The sequence below is a fragment of the Manis javanica genome, chromosome 5 (genome assembly GCF_040802235.1).
Source record: "Manis javanica isolate MJ-LG chromosome 5, MJ_LKY, whole genome shotgun sequence".
Classification (NCBI taxonomy): Eukaryota; Metazoa; Chordata; class Mammalia; order Pholidota; family Manidae; genus Manis; species Manis javanica.
In genome coordinates this window covers 60,961,295-60,978,138 of record NC_133160.1, presented here as the reverse complement: position 1 = coordinate 60,978,138, position 16,844 = coordinate 60,961,295, and positions in this window count along the sequence as shown.

The following is a 16,844-nucleotide window of genomic DNA, read 5'->3' as shown; positions in this document are numbered from 1 at the left end:
GTTGCTAATTATGACTCTGAAAGTCATCTATTGACAATTGCAGATTTTATCAGAAGACAATTAGAAATTCATTTCAGTAGCTTGCAAAATGAAGTGGTTTGTATAAAACAGGAATTTAAAAAATCTATGCCATATGAAGAATGGACAGAGATGAAAGGATAATTTCAAAGTTAACAAAACTGGGATTAAGCTACACATGGGTGAGATAATACAGAATTTAAAGAAGTCAAAACAAATTAAATTGACATTCATTTGGGATGGCCAATGTCAGAATATTGAAAATACTGAAATAATAACATGGTATTACAAATGTGTAAGGTGCCCCAACACTGTTACGAAAAAGACCTGATGATTGTAATATTAAAACATAAGATTATAGCAGTCTAAAGCCTAAATGTAATTCAAGAATTTTTGGTATGCTTGAGTAAGCAATAAGGACAATTGGAACAGGTAAATTAATAAAATGTAATATTAGAAAAATATACAGGACTTTAAAAAATAAACAAGAATATTGATTAAAGCTCACAAATTGCTCCCCAAAGTTTTAAAAGAGTTGCTACACCCATAGATATTTTGCAAAACCTAAATTTTCAAAGAGAAAATTCCTACAAAAATAAGATGTAAAAAATGTCAATTTAAGCATGATAAAACTATTAGATTTATTCTAATCTAAATGAGTCTAACCCAGACTTTTATTGGTAAAACAGAAAATGTCAGAAGAAATTGTAAAAATTACTTAGAAATATTTGAGAAAACATTTTTTACCTTTATGGAAGTGCTTACAATTTTATTCTCAGCCTCACCATTAGTATGGATGTGAAAACAACATAAAGTTACTAAGATAATCAAAAGTTTAGAATACTTATCCTTCAAATCCAATTTGTACATGGGTAAAGGTAACATGGAAATACCTGAGATGACTCAATACAAAAACAAAATAGAAACAAAAACAAGAAACTTGGTAAATAACTTTATAAAGTTACAGACAGCACATTTTGACTTCCAAAAATAATGCAAATGCAAAATAATAGGTATAAATATGGCTGCAAACTATTCTCACTATGAGAATTTCTTGGCAGGGAAATTAAAAAATATTAAATGATAAATTAAAAATAAAATTTCCATAAAGAAGTGTGTGTGACTGATGGACAGTGACTGCATTGGGGTATGGGTGGGTACTTGATAATATGGGTAAATGTAGTAGCCACATTGTTTTTTTCATGTGAAACCTTCAAAAGAGTGTATATCAATAATACCTTAATAAAAAATTTAAAAAAAAGAAGTGTGTGTGAGATAGGGAATAGGATAGTAAAGGTGTTCAAATTTACTTGTTTTATATGAGGGCTTAATTTTGTTCTTATCTTTCATAATCAGAACCTTATATACTGATAAGTATATATTATAAACTTAAAGAGTGCAACAGATAGATGATGTCTTTTATAGTGCATTGCATACTGCTTCATCCAGAGATGCACAATGTATACTAACATACAAAAGGCTCAAAGAATTCTTGTAACAAAAAATACAAGTTAAATGCATCTAATCCAGTGTTTTAGCAATGTATTTGACCATTCTTTTAGGTGGTGTTGGTTGAAAAGCATAGACAATATTTGTAGTTAGAAGCAAGCAAAAAAAAAACTGTATTGGATAAGCATACAATAGCTTTTGGAACTGAATAACAAGATCTGGAAAACTAGGCTCAAGAATAAGAGAAATTTGGAGCTAATATCAGGAAAACAAAGGAAGTCTGTTTGTGATGTGGCCTTTGGCCTATCAGTCAAGGCCCTTTGCCCCTGGCCGCTGCCAGCATGGAACTCACAGGCATTGCCAGTAATGTTGCTGGACTTGCCTCACCTCGTCACTTGCTGTTTCAACATTGGAATTGAAAAATCTATCTGGTTGTCATGAATAATTTTAGACTTTGCACCTATTTCTTACCTCTCATGGTTAAAAGTCTCAGATGTGAGGGGCTAACCAGCCATAATTAAGTTTGGTTCTTGATTTAGTCTCCAGATGGTGAGAAGAGGAAAATCAACTCAGAAACAGATTTGAAATAGAAAGGCCCTATCCTATATTGTGATTCCTACATAAAATAAAGTTTTGGCACAAGGCCTTCAAGGTACATCCATGTTGTGGCAAATGAAGGATGTCCTTGTTTCTCTGGCTGAATACTTAAACTTGTTATATGTCAACTATAGCTCAATAAAACAAACTAAGTGTTGGGAAACTTGACAAATGCCCACTTGTCCTAAAAGAACAAATATTCTCTTTTAGAAAAAAAAAAAATTGCAGTTACTACCAAATTGAACTATTTCTTACAAAACCACAGTCAAACATTTCCCAAAGGAGAAAATAAATGCCCGGTCACATCAGGTTATGTACACAAACTTTGATTCTAGGAACTCTGGATAATACAGATTCCTTTCCAACATCTTCTGTATTCCTATTTCCTTATTCTGTAAATTCTGGCCTTAATCCCTCAGATACATTCTATGGATATTAGTGAAAGAAAGAAAAAAGAAAGGAAATGAGAATGTTGCTAGAGACAGAGAGAGGAATGTGAGTAGCTTCTTTGTTCCTCATTGCCTCCACTGCAGCAGGTGATAGTTGATAGTTAAGACTCCTTTTCTCCACTAACCAACTGATGTTTACTTTGTTTATAGAAAACTTTTTTGGTCATTTTGGTGACAAACACATACCTTTATTATTTCTGAAACACCAGAATTTTGCAGTGCTCCATATTCCATTAACTTTCAACATTTGAGTAATACCTACCTCAACTCCAGGGGAGACTATGTTCCCAGCCTGGGACAAATAACCTCTGAAGCTGAAATCAGTCAAAGGTAGAAATAAAGTGGGAGAAACCTGTTTATTGCTTACAAGGAGTCTTCTTCTGCTCACCTATGTCTCTCATGACCCTGCTGCAAAAGGACCCCCATCAAGCCTCTCCAGTCCTGGTGTGTGCTCATTCTCCACCCCCTTTGTAATCATCTACTGATATGGAGATGGACTACTTCTCTCCACTCCTTGGAAACACCTATTGACATGGAGATGCACTAAGGCCAGATGAGAGATTCTGGAAATATTGCAATTTTACCCACACCTACTGACCTTTACTGAAACTGTGGCCCACTGACCACCCATCACCATTTAGAGAATTTATATGTGGATGGTAGGGAGAGCATTTCTATCTCAGTGTTTTTCAAAACATTATTAGCTGTGTGTATAAGAAAAAACGGTGTTCACCATGTGGATTTGGTAGTTTGCGTAAATAAAGATCAAGATATAGGCTAGAAACCTAGATAATATAACTTTAAAATAGTACAAGATGGAGCAAAAAGACTTTATATCACATTAAAAATACACACACACACATATAAGTAAATATTTTCTATGTTTATTTTTCCTTTGTTCTCCTTTGGTATCTAGGTCCCCAGAGAATTCTTTGAGTTCCAGACTGTCCCAGCCAAGTTATCAGAGACAAAAGGTAAAGTTTTGTTCATGTTTGCATCAAAGCATTGACTGAAGTAATAATACATGACTGTGCTGAATTTTTAAGGCTCATCATGTGAATCTGGACACTGGGATGTGTTCACATTCAGAAGCATTCTTACAAATTTGATTTCTGAAACAACTACTTCTTTGTAAAGAGTTGGATTTAAAAATATATAGGAAAACATAATATATGTGTGTGAATACAGAAGGAGTGCCACTTCTGATATAGTTATTTAAACTAAAAATTTAAAATAAATTAAAACAGAAATCACCTTTTAAAATTAGAAAAGGAAAAAAGATTATAACTGACTCCTTATAACTACTAAGCAATGAGACTATAAAGTAACCCTGAGACTAGGAATAAAGTCAGGGAGCAGATTAAACATACTATGAATGCCTACTTCTACTTCCTTATGTAGAAATTTATTTCCAAACCCATTCTGGGGCTCTAGAGCTTATTTTATTTTTTGAAATTTCAATGTTCTTGATGCACATAAATTAGTAGTATGCTTATATTGATATATTTTATGCTATTCAAACTATTAAAAGTTATATACCAATTGGTTTGGGAAATATTTTAAAAGGGATTAAAAAATACCTCTTCAGGAAAAAAATACTTTTACTTCAAGTTCCATAACTACCCACTGCATGATTATAGAACTTCCGTGTATACCCTCATAAGGCTTTGCATATAGTTTTAATAAAAATTTCAGTAACTAATAATCAGTTAATCTCATATTAATACATCTCTTTAGGAATAATTGATTTTAAAAGTAACTTGGAATGAGTTTCTAGGGAGCAAAAAAATTAATTCATCAATGGTTCAAAACTAATTATTAGAGAATAAACCATAGGAAAACATATTGTAATTGTTGTTATTTTAATTAGTGGATGCTTTTTAAATATATTATTACATTTTAAATATATTACCAAAAATAACATTCATTCTATGAAGGTAGTGGATACATTAAAAAAGTTCAAGCAAAAGAACTCACATTATATACCACTTCTTCTTGTAGAGGTGTAAACTATTTTTAGACCTCACCCATTCTAAATGAATGTGTATCCTAGGAAAAGATTAGGTTTTCTAGTGCAAGCCATATATGAAATTATTATATTTGAAGAGATGACTAGAATACACATCTCCACTCAACCACAACCCATTGAATTGCCCTGAATTATAAATGAGACCCTGTAGACTATCACTTCATTGCCATTTTCAACTGTACTGCTTTCAAATAAGTTAATAACAGTCATAGAAAGCACTGTTCATGGCTGGAAATAAGTGACCTGAAGATTCTGGCTGCCCAGGATCCACCTGATGGCCTACTAGCTCTTGGGATCTGATGCTACCTCCCCTGTAACATCCTTCACACCAGTGTGCTACTACAAAGTTGAGAAATTTAGAACTAAGTCACAGATACACCTGTGTGTTAATATGTAAGAACAGAAATGTCAAAATGACTTCAAGACAGGCAACAGAATTCCTTACTCTTAACTTGTTTTAACAGCAAGCAAATTCTTATATCATGTCCTGAAGAAGGAAATGTTTCATATTAAGGCTTTTTTCTGTGAGTACTAATAAGAACAATTAGTGTGATAGTGCTTTGTTATTCATATATAGACTATATAAATGGGACAGGAATTCATGTCCCAATAATGGAGAAAACTCCATCTCTTGAGTCTGTTTAGGTCACATTAAGTCAGCTGCCCACATATGAATCAATACTAATCTGGAAGCAATGCCATGAACTACATGATGTAGGTCTGGGTTTCCTATGAAATCTCTGAGTTAACACAAGGAAAAGGCTTGCTGTGGTTAGTTAACCACACAGGGCTCATCTCTGCCCTTTGGGGTTCGATGAAATTCCCCTGATTTACCTATGCTCCATGGGGGAGGGGTAAATTCTTGCATAATATCAGGATTCCATATAGAAGAAGTACAGAGGAATGGATTGATGTTAGGTTATTAGCATTCAGCTGCTACAAGATGAAAGGCAGCATCTCACTGTTTCTATTGAGATGGCTCTGAAGTAGAACACATCAAGTTTTCCTTATTTTGGTTCAATCTTTTCTGAAACAAACCAAAAACTTAAGCCTACTATTGTTTATCTATATCCATTCTTCTCTACACTGAACATCTCTTTGATTAGTTATTTTTTAAACCATACCTGATTTCTTTATCATATGATCATTTTTGCAACTCAAATACATGAAGATATTGTTTTTACCCTAAATGAATTTTGCTTTCTTTCTGTTAACGCAAATGTATTTTCCAAAAAAAGTAACTTTCATAAACTTGTGATCTGTTATATATGATGTTTTTATTAACATTATAGTTTCCAGCATAATATAAAATCTAAACATATATTATTTATAAGAAATGGGTAATACTGTTTCAACTTAACCTTGAAAAAGTAGGAAAAAAAAAACCTTGAGCGTCTCCATCCAAAAGCAGCCAAAGGAGCTCAGAAACAGTAATCTTAGTGCTAGCCTGGCAGACACAATCTACACGGAACTTAATCAAAATAAGATTAAAAGTCCATAGCAATTTCCTTGAGTGGCCAGTCAGATATTCCCCCATTACAGTCACCAACCAGTCTGTCCCTGGGGCCTATTTCAGAAATAAATTGGTTCATAGATGAGCTGATTCAGAAGAAGGAAAAAATAATAATGTTTTCTTGAGACTGTCCCCTAAATTTTATCAAGTAATAGAGGGAAACTTCAAAGTCCTTTTATTCTGAAATGCTATTTTTCCCTCTTTATAGTTTCTTAAGTTTATGAGTGTTATATTAAATATGAGTTTATGTAAACTCATTATTTGACTCTGTATAGGATTTAGTAGGTGGCATTAAAGTTTGATAAGATAGCAGTAACAGTGACACCAGGTAATTGTTTAGAGAATAAGTCTATTCAGTTATTAGATTTACATAATTATTTTATTAATTTGCTTAGCAATCACAAATATTGTATAATGCCAGAATAATCTGGAAGAGGTGCCATTAACCAGGGATCCTTAAAGAGAAACTGTCAGTCTGAAGGATATTTCTGGATATATCCCTTAATAGGAAGACAGACCATTTCTAAATGCATTGCATCACTGAAACTTCATATATAAGTGGAATGCTCCTTCCTGCTATTAAAGTAGTTGATCTAGATTTTTGTATACATAAACTATCAACTAAAAATATATTACCAACATCATACATCTATACAATGTTTTATGGGTTATTTTTGCATTTATTTTGCATGTATTGCCACATTTGATTATATCAAAAATTCAAATACCTCCTGAAATACATATTCTTATTATGATTTTATTGAGAGGAAAACTGTGGATAATAGAACTTGAAAGATATTTTTCAAAAGAATACAAGCATATGATAGCAAGTACTGTAAAACCTGTTTTATTTTTCTAAATTTTAATGGCGTGGCAACATCAGCCTTCCTTTGACCATGGCCCCTGTAAGTGCTGTGTTTTCTTTAGACAATGTTCTCTAACTCAGTTGTGTATGGGAATCAGAACAGGTTCTTAAAAAAAGACAGATGCATTGGCCATGACCCCAAAGGTCTGACTTAAATCTGGATTGGGACTGAGGTTGAATGATGGAGAGTACTCTCAGGTGGTGGAGAATACTCTCAGCTGTGTACAAAAGAGTTGGTCACGATGACCCAAGATGTCTCAAGGGTTCTGTTTCTTTCCTTTTAGACTCATGAATAATTTGTACAGAAATGTCACTTATGTACATCAGTACACTTGGAATTGTCTGTTTTAATCTTTCAAGTAATGATAGCCTTGGTCTTTAACCAATTTTATTTTGTACAAATTCTACTTTGACACATAATAAAAAAAACAGATACATGATTTGTATAGGAATTCCCCTTCCTAAACTCAGTTATTAATTACATTTGCGGTCTGATATAGAAGCACCATTTAAATTGGCCTCACCAAAAAAGATCACATAAGGAGTGATTTGTGGAAATAAGACTTTATTTGGTTAACACAGAAAATTTTAACAAAGAAAAAAGGAAACACTCAAGATAAAATTTACCTAAATCACAATTTTATCTGGGCAAAACATACTGCCATCTACTGCAGAAATAAATGTGTTTAGTTCATTAAGTCATTACGCTTAACAGTAATAAAAAAACAGCAGACACTGACTATACCTTCCCAGTGACAAACAAAATTTTTTGATAAAAATAATTCCCCGCTTACATTTGCTATTTGATTCCATGTGTTAGGCTATTTCTATTCTTTCATGATATATTGAACTAATCGCTAACTTACACATTTTCCAACTGTCAAATATTTTAGTATCTTGACTAGAATACTTAATACACATTTCTACAAATGTGTTAGACCTCAAAGTTTCATAAAGATCAATCCTTCAATATTACTAAAAAGTAATCTCTAGGCTATCAAATTCTGAATTTGAATGTACATCACTATTGTTTACTCTTATATTTTAATTCTTAACTTGTCTAAAGATGCTTCATAACATTATTATCAAGAAGTGTGTCAGTAGTAATTTATGTAGCTATATTATTTTCATTTATCCATCCAAAAATACTTTTGAAGTACTACTAAGTGTAATTCAACTCAATGATATTTAGTGAGTGATTGTTAATGTAAAAAGCACCATAGTAAATTCTAAGAGGGATACAAAAACAAATATAACTCATCCACTAATCACTAATATTTGCAGCCAAATAGAGGAAAAGAAGTCCTGTTATAAGAAACATACATTAGGAGGCTATATAAAATATAATCCATGTTGACTGCCTTCAACTCTATTTGCTAAACAGTGAAAGTTTATTCTTATTTTAAGTAATTATTTTTAGATGTCACACCATCTCAGAGAGGTAATTATTTTCTTTTTGTGATTCATTGGAACTATGCAATTGCACATACCTGGGGGATCTGTCTACGGAGGATAATCATCACATAATGCCTTTGATGCTTTATGGTCTGAGATTAGTGGGTGCTTTGAGGCAAAACTGAAAGAATTTCCAATAGGAAGTCCAAAATTACAAGAAATACAGACACTGAATGCCTGGGGTTATCTTCAAATGAAGTTAGATTTGAATTGCATCCAATATCCTTTATTACAATGTGTAGATGATCAAAGCAAATACAATAGTTTCTCTTTGCCTCTGACACTTATGTTCAGTGTTGGGTTTAAATATAACTTGTAATGTCTACCTCACTGAGGAAATGGAAAAAAATTTGATATAGAACAACAGTTTTCCATAATAATTTATTAGGGTTTGGTTTGTGGGACAAAACAAGGACTCAATATATTGCTAAATTAATGATACATTTTATCAATTAGAATTTCACTCATAAGTATTTAAGTTCTTCAGGTTAAAATGTATCATATTAGCACTGAATTAAAAGCATAAACATGCTGGAGGAGAAGTAATAAATGTTTTCAGAGAATAAACTGTTTTCAAGAATTCAAGCAATAATGATGTTGCGTCACTTGTATGATAGCTATAAGTAAAAATCAATACATTCACATCATATTTTAACCCATTAATATCTATTCAAAACCATTTTTTATTTTAATCAGCAATTCATATCATTAGCCTAGTACATGTAGTAAATAAAACAGTTTTTGGTTTCAGACAGAATTATATTTGACTGTGTCTTTGTAACTTGCCAGCTGCATAAGTTTGGTTAAATTACTTAATTTGAATTCCAGATTTCATTCTTATAAGTAATAATAATACTGACTCCTTTTTAAAAATCTATGAGTAGATTATAAGGAGTTTGTATGAAGTCCCTGGCAGTATTCAAATAAACAAATCACTGTTATTAAATATCATTTCTGGGCTGGTTCTGGTTTCAAAAGACACTAGAAAAATAAACAAACAAACAAACAAAAACAAAAAAAAGCAGGTTTTGTTTAAACAGAATCCCCAATATAGTCTTATCACTTATGTTGACTTATTTCTTTGTCAATTAGTCTGAATTAGTATAGATTACTGCTTTACCACACATAAAATGTACATTTAGATTATAAATGAATCTTTCTGATGACTTCAAATTGGACAAAATTAGCCCCTGACATATCTCTTCTATGCTAGAAGGACCAACTTTTAATCTGTACAAACCAGTGTGAGTCAGTTGTGATGATGACTGTAACTCTGGGTTGAGGAATGTGTTCCCAACTCAGGGCAAATAACCTTTGAAGCCAAAGTCAGTCAAAGGGATAAAAAATGTGGAAGAAATCTGTTTATTGCTTATAAGAAGTTGCCTACTTCTCCTCACCCGTGTTTCTCATGACCTGGCTGCAAAAGGAGCAGACTAAACCGCCCCGTCCAGGTACACACTTGCTCTCCAATCCCTTTGTAATCAGGTATTGATACGGAGATGGACCACTTCTCTCCATCCCTTGGAAATACCTACTGATATGGACGTGCACTAAGACCAGATGAGAGATATGGAAATATTGTAATTTTACCCACAATGACAGAGACTACATAAAAAATATCGGAGAGAACACAGCTTATCAAATAATACTGAGTGAATGCAAAGAACAGCTAAATTATCCATTTCCATTTCTCTCTCAGAATTTCCTTCCCCATAGTCTGAGGAGATGAAAACCACCCCTGCAACTGGCTTTCAGTTCAAATTCTAATACTGTTCACCTTCCTTCTAACTCTCCATTTATAGACATTTCTTATGATTTATTGTCAAAATAAAGGCATTTAGAAGAGAACCTCCCTCATATATCTATCTATATATCCACCACTTTGCATCTGTACTGCCCACCCAGGCACATTCACATTTCATTTCTTCTAGTTATGAGAGATTAGCTCTCCTTGCTCTAATCCAAGGCCTACCTTCCCACTTGTATATTGGATAATATTGTTTCTTCCTCCATTCAAGACAAATTATTTTCTTTTTATTCTGAATTGTATTTTTGTGCTCCATTGACCCCATGCCACTGTGAAGCCCTCCAGCATTGACCCAGTTGTTTTCTCTAGCCTTCTTTCTGAAGGGTTTGCTATATTCCCAGTCTCTGCTTCCTTTTTTAATTCACCTTAACCCACTCTAGTCAGTGTTTAAACTCTGCCACTTCACTAAAACTAAAACTGATAAGATTACCTATACTTTATTTTCCTAAATTTGCTAGTCAGTTTTCACTTTTCATTTTTTACAGTCTTTCTATAATATTTAGCAGAATATATCAACCTCTCTTTATAATTATTTCTTCATTGGGCTTCCCAGACTCTACACAATTCTCATTTTCTTTTATGCCAATGCCCACTCCTTCTGAATCTCATTTTTTGGGATCTTTATACTTTTTATGAACTATCTCTATTTACTGAATTTTCCCAGAAATAAATTTTCAAATATCTTCTCTTCCCCATATACATTCAACTTGGGTAAATTTCAGAGTCACTAATTAATCTTTAATAGTGTAGGTTAAATAATGACTTTCAAATGCATGCCTCCTCTTATGGTATCCACATTCTCATAAAAACGTGCCTATTGAATATTAGAAAGTAGATGTCTAATAAATATCTCATCATGATTTTTGACTCCCCCAATCCATTTCTTCTCATTCTTCATAAAGTTGCAGTAACATTTAATTAGTTGCTGAGTAAATACACCTTCATGAAGATAAGTATTTTATTAAAATTGTGTATTATATTATCTTCCACAAATGAGAGAAATGAGAGAGTTGCTCATTAATGGAAACAGGTGATAGGCAGGAAGAAAGGATTATATTAAGTTGAATGAAGGGTTAAAAGAAGAAGCATTAGCTGAAACTAAGGCTATGTAATATGTCTAATGAAGCACACTTTATAGCTGTGGTAGATTTAATCCAAAATCTGCCAACCACAAAAGTTGCTTTCCATTCACCTTCTCTGACCCCTAAGATAGTTCAGTGTAAAATTGCTCAGTGGCTTGGCTCTCTTCTGCTCTGCCTCTATTAGACTAGTGGAAGAGTATGTTCTCTATCAATTTCCCATCCCAAAGTGAATGGGATTTTATAGATTTAAGGTCTGTTTATAATTTAGAAGAGTAAACATGAAATAGAGGAAACAATCACAAAACTACCAAATTGCCTGAAAATAAATGGAAAAGGGAAAAAATAGAAATCTCACATGCTCCCTTCAGAAACTACTGCCGGTTTTTATGTTTTTAAGTATAAGATAAACTGATCACATCAATACTTGTTGTATACTTTTTCTTCCACCAACAGCTGTCCTGAATAGGTGTATCAGTTGACCACTAACTTTCTCAAAGCTGTATTTAGACTCAGTCTGACTTCATTAAAATATCTTGTTTTTTTTTGTGTATAAGTGTTATATTAGGAAATAATTTCAATTACATATGCAATCAATATTATGCTCTCAGTAATATATATTAATTGAATGCCATATTACTTAGGTTTACATTGACTTTTTAGTAAACATTATTCATAGATACTTCTTTCTTAAAGTGTAATATGTCTCAAATTGCCTTTGTTTTCATTATAAGAAATTCAATATTATGAAATTAATATTTGCAATGTTTAAAAAATTAAAAAGTTCTAGATTTCTTTTAATCTATAGCTAAATCAATTTCCTTATAAACATAGACCTAGTTCAAACATAGAACTTTTTAAATTCATATTTTTTTCATAATGTGTGACTATATACTTTCTAGTTCAATTGTAAACGACATTTACCTTAACAATGTCAGTATCTCTTTGTATAGGTGCTACTTCTGAATCTAAACCTCTTAACAGCAAGAAACAAGAAGCTAGGGATTTTCTTCCTAATAATTTATAAATTTATGCAGTCATCTGAAATCACATACTGATTTCCATTTCTTTTTCTAATTACAGCTATATAAAAATATTTTAATTTCAAAATTAGTTCTTTGCCCTTTTTTTCAAGATTTCTTTTTTTTCTCATTGGTTTAGGAATAGATTATCATGTGAAATAGTAGAATACATAGTTTCGAAAGCAAGGCATGGTTCTTTGTGAGACAAAACATTTTCCTTTAAGCTTTTCATTTGTTATATATGGTAAATGTTTTGCCAAATTTAATTTACCTAGATGATCCAAAATTATATGATCATTTGCACTCCCAAAATAATAGGCTTTATCTGTCCTGTATTACTTTGATTTCAGGATGAATCACTTATTTCTTTGTGCATCATTGTCAAGTGACATGGTATCTATATGAGATAATGAATTCCCCTGCTCTGTATTTTATTATACCTACTGATTCTAAAAATAAGTAGTTGCTATAACATAGTGAAATATGTAATAATGTTGAAAAATAACAAATGTTTATGTGTTATGTGTGATAGAGTTATTAAGTTAATCCAAGTAGATGTATGCATGTCTGAAGGCAATCTCAGCTATATCTCCCATAAAGTAAAGGGCACTGCCTGCGTGTCTACAATTATTACTGACAGTTGGACCAATCTTACAGCTAAATTGATTACAAATGAAGTCTGTGAGAGTAAAATTTGTAGGACTAAAAAAATATGACCAAATATACAAGCACTACTCAACAAATTATTGCTAATTACTCCAATAACCATTTTCCTTTTGAGAGAAAACATTTTTTCTCTTTATGTACTTCTTGTTCTTTTATTTTTTTATCTTAGCAACTCTAAATTAAGTATGATTTGACATAATGGCAAAGATTAATTTCAGGTGAATGGAAATACAATAACACTTAATTGTTGGGGTATTTTTAGGCCTGAAGAAATGTTAATTGAAAATAACATCTAAGGATGGTAGTCAAAAGCTGTTTAATTTGTCCTTTCACTTCTTTTCTTGAAAGCCTTGACACAAAATATTGCTTTTATTATTAATATCTTTGTGTTATTTTTAGTCAGTTAACCTTCTACATTAAAGTGAAGATTGCTGGTGACTGAAGGATTGAAACATCAAGGAATATCTCAAGTACTTTAACAAATGGATGTTCATTTCTAATATTTGATTTGATAAATGTATGTGGCTCCTTTAAAAAAATAGTTTTAGTTGTTTGTTTTTATTTGTATATATTCTGTAATGTCAAAATTTATCAAGAGAGATGATTACTGTTCTAAACTAAGTCAGGCTTTTCCACATCTTTAAAAGAATACTATAGTCAAATAAACTAATGATAGATAGGCACACCATGGTACAATTGGCACCTTTGGACACTTGATGCAGTTAAATTGCCAAAGCATACATCATGCTGCCAGTCTCTCATCTTTCCACTTAAATCTCCTTTTTTCTTGACATCTGCTAAAATATTCAATTGTCATTCTTTTTAATTACTGTTTATTTGTTCCATGTCTACATCCAAGTAGGAGATTCTATAGAACATTTTCCAAGTCCCTACTCAACAGCTCCCTCCCTGGATTACCTGACCCCTGGCAAGGCACATGTTCTGGATTAGCCCTATCTCATATGGTCACATATTTCTTCTCCCACTTTTGGCTTATTTGTATGCCAAAAGTTGGTTGTCTTGTTCCCAAATAAATGTATGTCAGATATAATTGCTACTGTAGCCAGATAATTTAAATAACTACTATGTAAAAATGTGATTAATTAGTATGAAAGTAAAAAAAAATTATGAGAAAACAAAGCAGAATCATTCTGAAAGTTGTAATAAATACATGCCACTAAATAATGGTTGGCAAATTGGATTTATGAGTCAGATACTTCTAAGAGATATTTTATTTTTGGTGGGGAAAGTTAATATTTGCAACATATTACTTTTTATATATTTTAAACTGATTGATCCATTTCAGAACAAGTAACACTAAAAACCATAAGCTATATATTATGCAAAAAAAAAAAAATGCTAGCAAACCAAATTCAACAGTACATTGAAAAGATCATTCAACATGATGAAGTGGAATTTATTCCAGAGATGCAAGCCTTTTTCTACACCTACAACTCAAGTATATCAACAGGACATAACTCAGTCCTGTCTCAGGCTGGGGAAACAGCAGAGGGGCATCAAGATAGAACTTTCACTATTTCCCAGTTTGCTCTTTAATTTTCACCAATCTCTGTGCTCCTCTGGCTCTTACAGGGTATGAATAATGGAGGAAGCAACATAAAAATGTCTTGCTTAACTTACATGGTTTTCATTTGGAAATACTGTCCTTTGTATGGTGGGATGTCTACATCTTAGCTTTCTTTTGTGAAGCGTAAGCATTTTTTCAATTGTTAAGAAAACACCCTGGGGACACCTCTAGGGTAGTTCTGTGTTTCAAGCAATACCTCTTTGAGTTGGCCACTTACAGTTTATGCTTATCTCCTATGTTCAGGCAGTCAAGACCTGTAGGATTCTTTCTGTTGGGATTCCCTGATCATCCCAAATACTTCTTTCAGATGAGACTCTTTCAAGGCAAACCAAGTCCAGCTACCATCTCTGATGTCCTCATCTGACCAAGCCAAATCTTGGGTGTGCATGCAATTCTCCAGTCCAGTCTGCTTTCCGAGGGTATCACAGACAAGCTCTCACTTTTAGGGTTTTATAGACATGAGTCAGATATCAGTACTTCAAATCCCCCAGAGGCATGTCAAATCCACTGAGTGCTTCATTACAGCCCTATTCGGCTGGCACTCAACTCAGTGAAGACAGAACATCCACATAATTAACTATAAGAATCCTCTCCAAAAATCCCTTTGAAAATATAACTTCTGGAAATGAGTGATGAGCAAAGGGGTCACACTACCATTATCACAATGTCTTGGTATATCCTACTTTAATAATATAACATCTATTATTTTAGGCTTTTAGGGCTCTTGCTGAAATTCTGTAAGAATCAAAACTGTCACATTTAATTCAGTATCATTTTTAATAATGTATGCTTTACCTGTACTTAATCATATAAGGCCACTTACCAAATCCCATTGTGTCAGCAAGAAGGTCTCAACTGTAACAAGTAGATAATGGCTACAAGAGCTAAAAAATATTGCAGACACTTGTGTAATTACTCAAGAAATTTGGCAGTACTTTGTAATTAAAGTATGTCCTATTATACAAGAAAATATATGGTGCAAAAATAATGTGAGCCAAAGAATTTATTTCTGTCTCAAATTTCCTAAATAGGGAAACAGACTTACAATGTTTAGCCCAATATTGGTAATAGCTTTGAATTGAGGAACCAGCCTGAATTTCTTTCTTAGAGGTGGTCTCAAAAGCCTCTTACACTAGCTTGTGTAGCAACCATAGACTTTGAATTAGGACATGCTGACATTTAAAAGGTACACTTAAAATAAAAAATTATTGTGTTCTTCAAAATAAAATAATATTACATATATATTATAAAATATATGTATATATACATCTATATATCATATATTCAAGAGAGAGAGTCATAAATTCTAACTTGTAACTCATTGGGATGTGTCTACACAAAGCTACAATTAATTTATTTTTACCAAAGAAGGCAAGAAGATTCTTGTTGATGGATATCTATGGAGAAAATCAATCAATCTCTAAAGAATTGCTTGTAAATATATAATTGATATCCAAGAAAACTAAGAAAGAGTACTGTTATCATCTTATTTATCATATTGCACTGAAAAATACATGTTTAAGCTTCTTTCTCCTTTACTACATTGTGAGTTCAAGGTTGGGAAGAGTGAATTTTTTATCTTAGCATTTCCAGGACCAATCACAATATCTGGTACTTAGAATATTCAGTAAATGTTCATTGAACTTAACTGAATCTGATAAAAAAAACAAATATTGGTTTGGGGAAATGATATTTCATTTGAGATTGTTTAATAAAAATTAATATGGCCAGATTACATTATCCTGTGAAAACAGTATGCTTTATTGATTTTATGCAAAGTTACATGGCATATACTATAAGATTTTTTCCTGGTTGTTTCCATATATAGATTCTAGGCACTATGAAACTGCAGAAACTCATAATCTTAATGCATTTTCATTAAGTTGTCTAATATAGCATAAATATTTTTCAATCAACTTCACAAATCATTTATTTATTTTTACAGCTTCATTAGAGAGGAAAAAAAAGCTAGATCTGACAAATGGGAGATCTATATCAATGAAAACCACAGTTTGGTTTTGGAAATCATTTCTGAAAATTGAGCAAAATAAAGTCACATTCTGCTCAAAACTGAATTAATAAATGCAATACACATGATAGGGAAAAACCTCACTAACAAAAAAGGAAGCAATTGGTATTAGAAAATCAGAATATGATCAGAATTATGTCTAGAATATAAAATACTGAAACAAGAATAATTCAATTTACATAAGTATTACTTATTCATTTCCTCCACAATACTTCCTTTAGTTTGGGATTTTTCCTACTTACTCCATAGAAAAAATGAAATATCACTGTGCTGTGATT